This window comes from Ambystoma mexicanum, chromosome 6p (assembly GCF_040938575.1).
Source record: "Ambystoma mexicanum isolate Mex_15411 chromosome 6p, UKY_AmexF1_1, whole genome shotgun sequence".
Lineage (NCBI taxonomy): Eukaryota > Metazoa > Chordata > Amphibia > Caudata > Ambystomatidae > Ambystoma > Ambystoma mexicanum.
The window spans coordinates 5,789,090-5,804,806 of record NC_090935.1 but is presented as its reverse complement, the minus strand read 5'-3'; the positions used below and the strand labels follow the sequence as shown (position 1 = coordinate 5,804,806).

The following is a 15,717-nucleotide window of genomic DNA, read 5'->3' as shown; positions in this document are numbered from 1 at the left end:
CATGTTGCTAATTCCCAATGGAACTTTGCCTTTGTTCCTTAACTGTTGCAATGACTTCTTATCCCAGAGAGGAATGTGCCCTGCAAGGACATGAGATAGCACCAGGCTCCTCGCGGCGCACATTCATTACTGCCATGTCAACAGCAGACCTCCAACCCCCACCCAGCCCACCAGGAGTAATGGCACCCACCACTGACCCATTTCAAGAACCCCTGAATTCTTCAATAGAGGGTGATGTAAGGAAGGCATGGTATCAACAGTAAGGCAGACCCAAGTGACCACGGTTCAAGGGTGTTTATTGAACTTTCACAAGGGTGAGATAAACACCTAGCTAAACCTAAATCTATGGATGGGAGCAAGCTACAACCATCAAATAATAATAATGCAGTCCTAGTGGAGTCTAGTCAAATCAAAAAAGGGCCTATACTAAAACAAATTATTGCCAATCCTTACCACTAATTTACAAATAATGTGGGGTGATGTTCATGAAAAAGAAAGAAGTGTTCACAAAATGATAAGTCAGGATATTTGGGCCGTTGGCCTCCCTCTGCCATGTTTTCAGCATGGGACAAGGCGGTTCACTCGATCAAAGCACACACTCTGGCGGCACGAGGATACAGTTCAAATTTCACAGTTCAGGACCTTTTGTGTCCAAGCCCCTTTACTTCTTGTACGTCTTTTGCCTCATAGGGCCTGGTATACAAAAACAACATGAATTTTTTTTCCAGTATTCCATTTGGGTGTACACCCTGGATCCCCCTCAGATCCCTTTCCAACTATGTTCAGATAATTCTTTCTTGGGTGACGCAAGGATCCCCACTGGGTCCCCCTCAGCCAGTCTCAGAACACTTTGTTTCACTCAATTAGTCTCCCTCAGCTGGGCTTGGACCAATTGTGATGCACTTTAAACTATCAAAGACTTTTGAATGTGCACAGGGTTTAGCTTGACTCATTGCATGACCACTTCGATCTTAATATTCCTTTTCTCATACTCACCATCAGTTGGACACCTAACAGAGACTTTCAAATGAGCACCCATGTGGTGCCAGAACACTCTGTGTATGGTATCTGTTCTTGGCCTTCCAAAGTTCAATTATAAAGTTCAACTACTTCCTTTGGCTTCCAATTGTATTTGCGTCGCTCAACACAGTCTCTCATCCTGTTCTCTTTATACAATCTTGCCGCTTGCAACATTGGTTCAAAACACAAGCTGGTTTGGTATCAGTCTCTTTGTCTCACCGGCTGTGCTGTCTTTTTTGATGCTGCTTTGTTGTAGGAGTTAAGGATAGTACCATAGAGGCAATCGCTCCTCCCCGCCTTGGTTATTGATGCGGGAGAGCGCTGGGTACCTCTGACACACTGTGCAGGTTTGATCATCCTTAGTTCCTGGTCTTTGTTTCTTAATTCCCACTGCTCACGAAATTAACGGTCTTTACTGGTCAAGGTTACTTCCCTACTTAGAACCCTCTCTGGTCTTGCTACCTTTCTCCTAGTATTAAACTGCCATCTTGGAACTGCTATTTTTTCGTGTGTTTTGCCTCGCTCAGAGTGTGCTTTCGTGCTCTGCCTTTTATCCATGTGGGGAAGTGTGATGGAAGTCAGGTGTGTGCAATGATACGTAATTGCCTGACCTTTTCTGACCTGGTTGTTGGGACATGCCAGGTATACAGCTCTGGTGTTAGTCCGTTGTCACTCACTGTGAACTGTCTGTGAGACCGTGTTCGTGTGGAGAAAGGGGTGGGGGGAGTTCAGTTCCTAGGTATCCTACTTGGTAGGATGGGGAAATAGATGTTACAAGGAAGGGGATACCGTGTCTCAACCTCTGGTGTCCCACTTCCTCATCCAGGTGATCCTCCTGTACTGGTCCACCCCCAGGAACTGGATCCAAAAGTGATGGCCATGTCCTGGCCACCTCGATGACAGATCTCCGGGGACTAGCGGGTGAGACACCTTCAGGTTTCTCACAGTGATCACAGACCACTACCCATAAAATCAATGGTCATAAAAGATCTAAACGAACATGACCATTTCACCTTTTCCAGAAATACATTATAGTTCAAAACGAGGGTGGAAGCCTTCGGTCCAGAGATTGCGATATGAACTGAACCGCGCCAAAAATGTGTGGGTCCGCGTGATTGTGTTCCTCCCCCTGTGCCATTCCCCAAGTTTCCCAGGTGCTGCCATAATGATGTAGTAGCATTATCTTACAATGGTAACTCTAGAATAGCAACATGTGAAGAGCCTGATCTTCAGTCTCTGGAGAGATGAGCCCAGATGACCCAAGGTGAGGGAAGACAGTCGGACGAGACTGGCACCAATCGTACCCCGGCATTCCCTATGGAGCAGACCCATGTTTCACCAACCGGCCACGCAGGTTTCTACTATATGTAATGATGCCACCTATGACACTGTTTACCTTTATAATCTGTTGTTCATGCATATGGAGACCAGAGCGTTCTCGAGCAGCAGAGTTCTTTGCTTGCACCCTCACTTTTTGTACGATTAAAACTTGTTATCCTTGAAAGAAATCTCTTGGCCTTTTTACCCCTGCGGGTTGTATTTTTCTTTTCCTTGAGCGTACAGGGGTGTGCATTCACTATCCTAGCTGGTATTGATTTGCAGCACTGGTAGAGGTTCTTGAGGAGTGGAAATGTTCTTCCTGTTGCTAGCCTGGCTGGTGTAGATTTGCAGCACTGTTAGAGATTTTTGAGGATTGGAAGTGTTTTTCCTGTTGCTAGCCTAGCTGGTATTGATTTGCAGCACTGGCAGAGGTTTTTGAGGAGTGGAAATGTTCTTCCCATTGCTAGCCTGGCTGGTGTTGATTTGCAGCACTGCTAGAGTTTCTTGAGGAGTGGAAATGCTCTTCCTGTTGCTAGCCTGGCTTGTGTTGATTTGCAGCACTGCTAGAGGTTATTGAAGAGTGGAAATGCTCTTCCTGTTGCTAGCCTGGCAGGTGATGATTCGCCGCAATGGTAGAGATTTCTGAGGAGTGGAAATGATCTTCCTGTTGCTAGCCTGGCTGGTGTTGATTTGCAGCACTGGCAGAGGTTCCTGAGGAGTGTAACCGTTCTTCCTGTTGCTAGCCTGGCTTGTGTTGATATGCAGCACTGGCAGAGGTTCTTGAGGAGTGGAAATGTTCTTCCTGTTGCTAGCCTGGCTGGTGTTGATATGCAGCACTGGTAGAGGTTCTTGAGGAGTGGAAATGTTCTTCCTGTTGCTAGCCTGGCTTGTGTTGATTTGTAGCACTGGTAGAGGTCCTTGAGGAGTGGAAATGTTCTTCCTGTTGCTATACTGGCTGGTGTTGATTTGCAGCACTGGTAGAAGTCCTTGAGGAGTGGAAATGTTCTTCCTGTTGCTATACTGGCTGGTGTTGATTTACAGCACTGGCAGAGGTTCTTGAGGAGTGGAAATGTTCTTCCTGTTGCTATACTGGCTGGTGTTGATTTGTAGCACTGGTAGAGGTTCATGAGGAGTAGAAATGTTCTTCATGTTGCTAGTCTAGTTGAATATGCTAAGAAATATTCTGTGGGATGATGAACTTGTTTTTAAATGTCTTTCTTAGGAGGTTATAGACTGACTGATTACTCTACTGGTTATTGTTAGACAAACTACTGTGTGATAATTGATTAATTTCTTATGGCATGATATGTTTTTTTAACTTGCTTAATGATGCAATTGTATTTTGGGTCTGTGGTTTAATGTTGTTTACATGTGTAAAGTGTTGCTTGTTAAAACTATATCACACACTAAAATAATATATTTTTGCCTAATAATTTTTTGGGGCTAACATGTGATGTTTCAGTGTGACTTTATTGTTTTCCTGAATGCTCTGTAGAATCGTCTTACTATTTCTGCTTCTTGAAAGATCTTCTGTTTGCATGTAAAGAATTTCAGGTCGTTCTCAGTCACGGTGGCGTTCTCTGTCACAGTGGCGTTTTTCTGTCATGGTGGCGCTCTCTGTCACGGTGGCGTTCTCTGTCACAGTGATGTTCTCTGTCACAGTGGTGTTCTCTGTCACGGTGGCATTTGTTTTTTTATTTTTTTATTAATGCTTCTCAGTACTTTGGCTGTAATTATTCTAATCAGAGGTGTTTTGAGTATTGTCAGATCTGCCGAGGGTGTGAAGCACAGGGCACTATAGGATCACGTTTATTCCCCGCATTAGAATGGAATTGCCTGATTCATCTTGTGCTGTACGTCCTGTTCATTGCTGTGAATGTATTTCTTTCACAGCGCCACAACATCTCTTCACTTAGCAATATGGGAACTTAAGGGTCTACAAAGACCCCCAAAAGACTACATGGTTCTTCAGTCTTTTAAAAAAAGAATGAATCTACTGATGGATTCTCAGTAATGAGAGGTCACTGAAGCTTTCCTTGCATTCTGTACACTCCCCCAGTATCGACCCGCCGATGGACTCTCAGTGCCGAGGAAAGACTGAGGCTTTTCATGCACACTTGTGCACTGGTAGGGCTTCTCCTCAGTGTGGGCCCTCTGATGGACTTGCAGTGCTGAGGGTTCACTGAAGTTGTTCTTGCATTATGTACACTGGTAGGGTTTCACCTCAGTATGGATTCTCTTATGGACTCTCAGTGCTGAAGAATCACTGAAGCTTTTCTTGCACACTGTGCACTGGTAGGGCTTCCCCCCCAGTGTGGATTCTCTCATGGACTCTCAGAGCTGAGGAATCACTGAAGCTTTTCTTGCACTCAGTGCACTGGTAGGGCTTCACCCCAGTGTGGATTCTCTCATGGACTCTCAGTGCTGAGGAATCACTGAAGCTTTTCTTGCACACTGTGCACTGGTAGGGCTTCTCTCCAGTATGAATCCTCTCATGGACTCTCAGAGCTGAGGAATCACTGAAGCTTTTCTTGCACTCAGTGCACTGGTAGGGCTTCACCCCAGTGTGGATTCTCTCATGGACTCTCAGTGCTGAGGAATCACTGAAGCTTTTCTTGCACACTGTGCACTGGTAGGGCTTCTCTCCAGTATGAATCCTCTCATGGACTCTCAGTGCTGAGGAATCACTGAAGCTTTTCTTGCACACTGTGCACTGGTAGGGCGTCTCCCCAGTATGTATCCTCTGATGGACTCTCATGGCCGATAGGTCACTGAAGCTTTTCTTGCACTCTGTGCACCTGTAAGGCTTCTCCCCAGTGTGAATCCTCTGATGCTTTATCAGATGACAAACCTTACTGAACAATCTCTTGCACTCTGAGCACTTGTAGGGCTTCACCACAGTATGTGTCATCTGATGGGTTTTCAGAGCTCCGATGCCATAGAATCTTTTCTTGCACTCAGAGCACTTGTAGGGCTTCTCTCCAGTATGGATCCTCTGGTGCAGTATCAGAGCAGAGGACTGAGTGAAGCACTTCTCGCACTCTGTGCACTTGTAGGGCTTCTCCCCAGTATGGATCCTCTGATGGCTTATCAGGGCCCATTTCAAACTGAAACATTTCTTGCACTCTATGCACTTGTAGGGCTTCACCCCAGTATGGATCCTCTCGTGGCGTTTAAGAACTGAGGGTTGACTGAAGCTTTTCTTGCACTCTGTGCACTTGTACGGCTTCTCTCCTGTATGGATCCTCAGATGACGTTTAAGAACTGTAGATTGACTGAAGCTTTGTTTGCACTCTGGGCAACTGTAAGGCTTTTCCCCAGTATGGATCCTCTGATGGGTTCTCAAATGTGAGTATTGACTGAAGCTTTTCTTGCACTCTGTACACTTGTAGGGCTTCTCCCCAGTATGGCTTCTCTTATGAATATTTAATTGTTTGCAGCTGCTGAAGCTTTTCTTGCACTCTGTGCACTTGTGGGGCTTCTCTCCAGTATGGACCCTCTCATGTTTTCTCAGAGATGAAGGGTCAGTGAAGCGGTTCTTGCACTCTGTGCACTCATAGGGCTTCACTCCAGTGTGGATCATCTCATGCTTGTGTAAGTTTGATTTCTGTGAAAAACATTTTTTGCACTCTGTGCACTGGAAAGGCTGCACCCCAGTATGGATCTTCTCATGGCTTCTCAGAGCGGAGGAGTAGCAGAAGCTTTTCTTGCACTCTGTGCACCTGTAGGGCTTCACCCCAGTATGGACCCTCTCATGAAGATTCAATGTATTGCAGAGACTGAAGCTTTTCACACACTCAGTACACTTGTATGGCTTCACCCCTGTATGGGTCCTCTGATGGTATCTCAGAGACGAAGGTAGACTGAAGCTTTTCCTGCACTCTGTGCACTCATAGGGCTTCACCCCTGTGTGTATCTTCTGATGTTTGTACAGGTTTGACTTGTGGGTGAATCTTTTCTCGCACTATGTACACTTATGGGGCTTCACCCCAGTATGGACCCTCTTATGTCTTCTCAGTGTTGAAGGGTCAGTGAAGCTTTTCCTGCACTCTGTGCACTTGTATGGCTTCACCCCAGTATGTATTCTCTGATGACGTCTCAGAGATGAAGGTAGATTGAAGCTTTTCTTGCACTCATTGCACTCATAGGGCTTCCCCCCTGTGTGGATCTTCCAATGCTTGTATAGGTTGGGTCTGTGGGTGAAGGTTTTCTCACACTCTGTACACTTGTACCATTTCTCAGCCATGTGAAATTCCATGTGCACGATTCGACTGAGCCTGAGACTGAAGCAGCAGACCAATGTCTTCTTGTTTGTATGGATCCTCGTCAATGTGCAGAGCACTGGGCTGTCCTGTGAGGGTGTGAATGTCTTTACACGTTCAGTGGAATGATGCTCCATATCTTCTGTAGTACTGCTCGTGTTCTTCTGCATAGCCCATCTTCTTGTGGTGATTTCCAGAGATTGGTTTTAGTTATGGCTCTGCTCTCTGTTGACAGAAGAAAAGGTTTCATTATTATAATTGTATAGTCTGCAGGATAATGTTCTAACTTCTTATATGTAATATTCATTATTCCCAATCCTACTCTTTCTTATCACAGTGCTTAACAATGAAGGCATCTGCTTTCCTATAGCAGTCTACTCGCAAAAATGATTTTGGATTGTGGCATTTTGTCCCCCTCCCCCTGTCATACAGGGTACAAGACTGCTTAACTCTCATGGAACTTTATGTATGATATGAAGGCGGGAGCAATCCATTCTCCAAGATAAGAGAGGTGGATGTAGAGGAGTCTAGGACGAGGAGTAATAAAGATCACGGTACGTAATGAAGGCATTAACCCTAATCACGCTTCTTGGTTCCAGTACGTACAATGACGTTTACCAAAACCAAATCATCTCACTCTCAGATCTTTAAGAAAAAGACACTGGGCCTAATTACGAGTCCGGCGCCTGACTTCTTGGTGCCACCTGGAGATTCCATGTCCGGCGGCCCAGGAAGTCAGGCGCCAGTAAAATGTAAGTCCCCATTCCCATAGAGTCTCATAGGATTCTATGGGAGGGGGGACTCGGAATCGCCGGCACCATTGTTAACGGTGCCGGCACTTCTGTGAGGAGTCTGGCTACTGTGGACTTCTGTGAGGAGTCTGGCTACTGTGGCCGCTGCACCCGGCAGGGTCAGACATGTCAGTCACAGCGGCCACAGCAGGCAGACACGTAGTTTGCCGGTCTAGAAAGAAGGGGGACGGTGAGCTTACGTGCACCCTTGTTTCCGGACCGGCAAACTCATGATGAGTCCCACTGACACCTAAATGGTGCAAAACCTAGGGTTTTTTGTGCAATACTAAGTATTCAAGCTGGTGCCTCCGAAAGGACCCCAGATCCAAAGTAATAGTCTCCAGCCTCCATTCTCTTGCTGGCAGGAACATATAGCTTGTACTCTAGTACATAATCCTCCTGTTCAATCCTACATACCTATAGAATCCTTGCAATATTGGGTATAGACATTATATTGTACTATTATTTAACTGATTAAAGAGTCCCTAATTCTGTAGCTACTGGTCCTTATAGCATATACTATGTGGTGATGACATCTAACCCTCGGGTTTGGAGGTATATTGTACATATTTTATGTGACTGGGCCTAGTAAGATTGCTGTTTCCTTTTTTGCTCTCCTCTGTTCACCTCACTTTTTGCCTGGTCGCGCTCTGAAACACTTGTGTATGAGCGCAATATAAATAAAATATCATTTCATTTCAAAGCTATAAGCACCACTTGAAACATACCTAAAAGCTCGGTCCATAGTATAATAGTCCCGGTTTTAAAAAAAGGGAATAGATTTTTGACACTGGAGGCCTGATTCATGGAACATTTTCCTATGGGATTGTGCCATTATAAATCACTTCCATGAATCAGGCCTTATATGTCTTTATTGTATTGGTTAATAAAAACCTTATACAAAAGAAAAAAAAAACACACATCATAAAATCCTCACAATAATATCAGAAGATCCACCCAATAACATCATACCATCATACACATTCATAATTTAGTCATCATCGATGCAATAACAGTAAAAAAGCGAGATTAATGAAACTATCAAAATAATTAATAATTAAAATGAATCAGTGAACTTCAAAATGGTTAAAGATTAGATAACCGTAATGAACAGTGTTGCTGGTCGGCCGCTAAAACTCCTATACCAGAAGTAAATTTAATTTAGAAAAGTAGTGTAATGAACACATTTCATGAAGAATATTTCTTCGAGTATGAAGGGCAGGACATTGGATACAACTATGTGTCAAGGCTTCCACTGCCTGCTGACAGACCCTGCAGTTATTGTCTACACCAAGACTCCTGATATAGAAGATCCCTCGCGTGTATATTAAGATTTAGCCTCATTCTAAGGAAGGTTCTCATTACACCTCTATCGAGACATTGAAAGATGTATAAAGAGACAATACCCTGGCACTTATTCTATAAGCTAATATCCTCAAACAGTTTGTAGAAGCCCCTTTTTATCACAAGTCTGAATCCAGTCAGGATCATACAGTTTCTTTTTTGCTTCTTCTGGATTTGTGATAAGGAGTTCAGTATTTATGTTCATTTTCGCAAGCGTATTAATACTAGTAACACAACCTGGAATATTTTTTCCAACCTGAATACAAAGCAACTGATATAAGGTGGTAATAGTTGCCATAATGATGTTTCTATACAGGGTGATCACGTTCAAGGCAACGACAGAATGCCTTGATATTATCTCCATCTCACATCCTATGAACACATCTGGCCGGTCAGGGCTCTACGACAAATTCTGCCTTCTAATTTTTCGAAAGTAAAATCATCCGAAAATGTTTAGGAGAACGTAGAGCTTAGAGATATAAGTGGAATCAAGGAGAAGCAACAGTAGTTCCGCCAATAAAGCTCTTCTGAGTCCCAGACTGAGACCCCCTCTCCACTTACTGATCACATAATGCAGCACCATGTGAAACTCTCATCAGAATAAAGCCCAAATATTTAATATTCTGATCCACCATCAGGTTGCTATCGCCCAAAGACCGGCTATATTTAGAGGGTCTGAACCTGGCACCATTAAAACACATTTCACTTGTCTTCTGTGAACTAACTTTTGACTCATTCTCACAAGTGTAAAAACAAGATAAACTCAGGTTCCATCCGTAAAAAATACATCGTCAGCAGGAGCATTTTGCATTACATTGGGAGGTACAAATGCGATAAGATCTAAAAATGTGCCCAGGTCAGACACATATAAATTAGAAACGCCAATACGCACCCCTTCCTAAGACCCCTTGCAGTCAGGATTGCCTTTAAAACGAAACCTTGCATATCCAGCCTAAAAACGAGCGTGGTAACAGACTATAAACAAACCAAAATTGACAAAAGTGAATCTGGAAAGCTCCAATTTCTCAACTTAGACCAAAGCATGGGTCTGTGCGCCATGTCAAATGCCAGAGTCAGGTCCATGCACGCTGCGTATAATGGGCCTGTCCACCATGTCAAATGCCAGAGTCAGGTCCATGCACGCTGCGTATAATGGGCCTGGGTCTGTCCACAATGTTGAATGCCAGAATCAGGTCCATTAACTCTGTGTATAATGGGCCTGGGCCTGTCCACCAGGTCAAATGCCAGAGTCAGGTCCATGCATGCTGCGTGTAATGGGCCTGGGTCTGTCCACAATGTCGAATGCCAGAATCAGGTCCATGCACACTGTGTATAATGGGCCTGGGTCTGTCCACCAGGTCGAATGTCAGAGTCAAGTCCATGCACGCTGTGTGTAATTGGCATGGGCCTGTCCACCATGTCGAATGCCAGAGTCAGGTCCATGCATGCTGCGTGTAATGGGCCCGCCTCCTTCCTTCCTGCCATTTCAATTAGTGCAGTGATCACAGGCCTGCTCACCTTTATCCCTATTCCCCTCCTGATACCAGATTGAAACCTGGACAGACGATCGGTCTTCAACATCCATTCTTCGATTTCTTTCAAAAGAAGTGCCAAAAAGATCTTTCTATCAGCATCCAGTAGGGCAATGGGCCATTAGCTAACAGCAGACATGCAATCTCCCTTCCTAAAAATGGGAACTATAATTGAGGTCTACCAAGTTGCTGGGATAACTTTAGTTTTCAAAATATTTTCAAAACGTAAAATCAAAATCGATGCGCATCATAACCCCTTAGGGACCGGGGTTCGTGAATCCAAGCTTGCTCGCATCATAGCCCATTAGGGCCCACGGCTAACAAATCCAAGCTTGCATGCATCATAGCCTATTAGGGCCCAGGGCTCGCATATCAAAGCTTGCTCGCTTCATAGTCCATTAGGGCCCGGGGCTCACAAATCCAAGCTTGCTCCCATCATAGCCCATTAGGGCCCAGGGCTCACAAATCCAACCTAGCTCGCATCATAGCCCATTAGGGCCCGGGGCTCGCAAATCCAAGCGTGCTCGCATCATAGCCCATTAGGGACCAGGACTCGCAAATCCAAGCTTGCACGCATCATAGCCCATTAGGGCCCAGGGCTCGCAAATCCAAGCATGCTTGCATCATAGCCCATTAGGGTCCGCAAATCTAAGCTTGCTTGCATCATAGCCCATTAGGGCCGGGGGCTTGCGAATCCAAGCAAACTCGCATCATAGCCCATTAGGGCCCAGGGCTAGCAAATTCAAGCTTGCTCGCATCATAGCCCATTAGGGCCCGGGGCTCGCAAATCCAAGCTTGCTCGCATCATAATACCATTTGGGCCCGGGGCTCGCAAATCCAAGCCTGCTCGCATCATAGCCCATTAGGCCCAGGGCTCACAAATCCAAACTTGCTTGCATAATAGCAAATTAGGGCCCAGGGCTCGCAAACCCAAGCTTGCACACATCATATCCCATTAGGGTCGGGGGCTTGCGAATCCAAGCTTGCTCGTATCACAGTCCATTAGGGCCGGGGGCTTGCGAATCCAAGCTTGCTCGCATGATAGCCCATTAGGGCCCAGGGCTGGCAAATCCAAGATTGCTCGCATCATAGCCCATTAGGGCCCGGGGCTCGCAAATCCAAGCTTGCTCGCATCATAGCCCATTAGGGCCCAGGGCTAACAAATCCAAGCTTGCTCGCATCATAGCCTATTAGGGCCCAGGGCTTGCAAATCAAAGCTTGCTCACTTCATAGCCCATTAGGGCCTGGGGCTCACAAATCCAAGCTTGCTCCCATCATGGCCCATTAGGGCCCAGGACTCGCAAATCCAACCTAGCTCGCATCATAGCCCATTAGGGCCCGGGGCTCGTAAATCCAAGCATGCTCGCATCATAGCCCATTAGGGACCAGGACTCGCAAATCCAAGCTTGCACGCATCATAGCCCATTAGGGCCCAGGGCTCGCAAATCCAAGCATGCTTGCATCATAGCCCATTAGGGTCCGCAAATCTAAGCTTGCTTGCATCATAGCCCATTAGGGCCGGGGGCTTGCGAATCCAAGCAAACTCGCATCATAGCCCATTAGGGCCCAGGGCTAGCAAATTCAAGCTTGCTCGCATCATGGCCCATTAGGGCCCGGTCTTATAAAAGCAAACACGCCAATTGTGTTAACTAGGTGCTTTTATTAGGTAATGTGAAGCACAGTATCTTGAGACCCGCAACACATCCAAGATCTCAGGTTCAACTGTTATAACTCAAGCAACAACAAACTCTCCAAGATTCAGTGGTCCAATTAGAGCATCATGTCGCATGCTCATTCTAGAATGAACATGGCAAAGCAAAGCATAAAACAAGTCATTTATACAACACATTCCCCTCCCCTATTTTACAAAAAAAATTATAATTCATGAACACACATATTTACAAATGTATCACTTTAAATGAGCACGAAACAAGTTATCTCTTAATTTTTGCAACTCTGGACATGTTCCAGATTTGCCCACTTTCCAACCCCACAGTATTTCTAAAAACCTGCACAACTTTAACAGGGTCCGTATACAGGGGCTCTCCTTTCTTCGAGGGCTCTCCTTTCTTCGAGAGCACAGCCTTTCTTATCCGAACCCAGTCTCCAACTTTAACCACCCTTCTCTTTTTAGGATTTCTCTCATTGACTTTTTCCACCCATTTTCCTTTACGTACATCCATTCTCTTTTTTACATCTTCCACAACTACATCCGTCTCTCATCCCTTGCCCATCGAAGCTGGAGCCACCACTGTATTAGCTTTCCTGCCCCTCATGAGTTCAAAGGGGCTCACACCTGTCTCAGAACCAGGAGCCATCCGCAACGCATGCAACCTTTCCCTCACAGCTACTCTTTTATCTAAACCACATTTGTTCGCTCCATGGATAGCTTCCATAATACATCTATTGACCCTTTCGACAATACCATTTCATTGTGGATAATACAGAGGCGTCCTTTTGTGCCTAATCCCACATTTAACCAGATAATCTCTGAGCAACTTTCCAGTGAATTGGAGACCATTATCTGTGAGAATACTACTAGGTAGACCCTCCCTTTCAAATACATTTTCAAGAAATTCTATAATGCGTTGACATGTAACTTCTCTCATGATCTTGAACTCCGTCCATCTTGAGAATGTGTCAACTAGGGCAAGAATGAACTTTCCTCTTCCCATCCCCATGTCAACCGGACCTAAATCTTGCCACACTCCCTCAGGTATACTTGTCTTTCCCATGGGTTGAGACACAGCCATCAAATTTTTGTCCAGATCTAATACAATCTGTACATGCACCAACCACTTTTCAATTTCGCGGTCAATACCAGGCCACCAGTAATCCGCCTTTATCACTTCTTTCGTTTTACATACCCCTATATGCCCTTGATGAGCAGATTTTATCAGCTTTTCCCTCAGGCACCCAGGAACTACCAATTTGTCCCATCGGAACAATAGCCCCCCTTTCACTGACAATTCAATTCTTACTTCCCATAATGACCTTTCCTCCCCGGAAAGTAATCTTTTCTCCGGCCACCCATTTTCTACAAACATCACTATGCGTTTCCACATTTCATCTGATTCTAACACCCAAATCCATTCTTGCTTTTGTATGATACCCTCTGCAGTTACAAAAACCATTTCACTCTCACCACACACATTATTGCTGCTCTCACTTGCCCCATCCTCCAGCTTCACCCTAGAGGCATGGTCTGCTCGCACGTTTTCTTTACCTGCAACCACTTCTATATAGAACTTGTGGCATTGTAATCTTGTGACCCAACCAGCAACTCTCCTTGATACCTTGTCAAGGCTTTTATTTTCAAAAATTGCCTTGAGAGGCTTATGATCTGTTCTCAAAGTAAAATCCTGACCCCACACAAAATTCTTCATTTTCTCAATGCCCCAATAGCACACCAAGGCTTCCTTTTCCAGCACAGAATAATTAAGTTCTGCCCCTCTCAACATTCGTGATGCATGATGCATTACAACCATCTCTGAGCCATCCACATCTGGTTGCAACATCACTACTCCTATACCAGTATCACTGGCACCCACTGACAGAATAGTTATTTTCCTTGTATCAAACATCGATAAGGGTTTGGCCATATCTATTTTTCTTTTCATCTCTTCAAACTCTCTTTCACATTCCCTACTCCAAACGAATTCAACTCCTTTCCTTAACAATGCCCTTAAAGAGGTTATACAGTCAGCATAATTCTCAACAAACCTATGATAAAATTCAATAGTACCTAGAAATGACCTCAATTCAGCTTTATTGCTAGGAGATTTTGCCTTAAGAATGGAATCCACCAGATTCCTTTTTGGTTGAAGCCCATGCTCTGATATTTCATGGCCTAGATATTGAACAACCTGTGTCATAAAAACACATTTTTCACTTCGCAAAGTTATGCCTCTCTCCTTAAAAATATTAAGAACCTCATCCAGTCTCCCTTTCAATTGTTCCTCATCCTTGCCACATATGAGAACATCATCCTGAAAGCACCAGACACCTTTGACATCTTTTAACAACTTGTCCATAACCTTTTAGAATACCGAAGATGCCGATATTAAACCAGAAGGCATGCGCCGAAATTGATACATTCCCTCATAAGTAATGAAAGCAGTCAATTTGCGAGATTCAGCATCTAAATTGATTTGATGATAGGCACTTGCCATATCTAGTTTGGCAAAAAAATGTTGCACTTCCAATTCAACTCAACAACTCTCCCATGTTTGGGAGAGGGTGGCGATCTGCCACAACACACCGATGAAGTTCTCTTAGATCGATGCACACTCTCAAATCTCCACTACTTTTCTTCACCACTACCATAAGAGAAATCCACTCTACTGCCTTGGCCGGCTCAATAATGCCTTCTTTTTCTAATTTCATCAGTTCCTCACGTACAGCTTTTCGCATCGACAAAGGTAACGGCCTAAGTTTAGATACAACTGGTTTGCTTCCCTCTTTTACAACAATCTTGTGAACCATTCCTTTTAAACATCCTACATTACTCTTGAATAATTCTGGATACTTAAATACCAACTCATGTCTTCCAGAATTATTTCTAAATGATCCATGTATATTGGCCACATTAAGTACTTGTTCCTCACTATTAGTGTCTAACTTAATGCATAATCCTCTCTGCTCCTTCCAACCCAGCAATGTTTCTCCCCTTTTAGTGACATACATTTTTCCACGAGTCACTCTGCCTTTAAACTCGAACTTGGCATTACAACACCCCAAAATGTCTATTTTATCACCATTGTACCCACCCGGCATTTTATCAGAGGGTAGTAATTGCTCTATAGAACCATCAACTACATTCTCGAACACCACTCTGGACGTTAACGTGATCTTTGAACATGAATCAGCCAACATCTTAACTAAGTGGCCATTCACTTTTATCCAAGCAGAGGGGTGTTCACATTCATCAGACCCCAAGCACTTTACCATGTGAACAGTAACAATTTCATTCTCAGAAATATCACCTTCCTCAGATGTTGCACCATCATATTCTTCAATGAGAAGAGTTCCTTTTCCACTACCAACCCGATAATGTTTGCAACAGCTCTCAAAATGACCCCATTTCTTACAAATGCTGCAATTCATGCGCCTTCCAGGACATATGGGAGACGTGGACAAATGTCGAGCACTACCACATCTGAGACACAGTCTGTCTTCCCTTTTTATGTGACTTTGGGGACCATCTTTCTGAACGCGTCTATTTACCTGTTCACCACCCCTACCTTTGTTTTGGGCATACTCATAGCGTCTATCAGGTTTGACCTTTTGTTTTTTCTTTTCTTTCACAAAGGCTCCCTTCTTATCATTCACCTACAGAACCTCAACAGTTGACAATGCCTTATTTTCCTTAACCCCCAATTTGGCTACGCACTGTAAGGTGTGCTCGATCCTTTTTGCAATGCCTATTACCTCCTCTAAATTAGGGTC

The 15,717-nt window shown here is 44.5% G+C and overlaps 1 pseudogene; it reads right to left on the bottom strand.

The window, feature by feature from the left end:
* Positions 1-279: 279 nt before the first annotated feature.
* The window catches only part of LOC138511126 (zinc finger protein 850-like), a 70,895-nt pseudogene continuing 55,457 nt past the window's right edge, over positions 280-15,717 (bottom strand).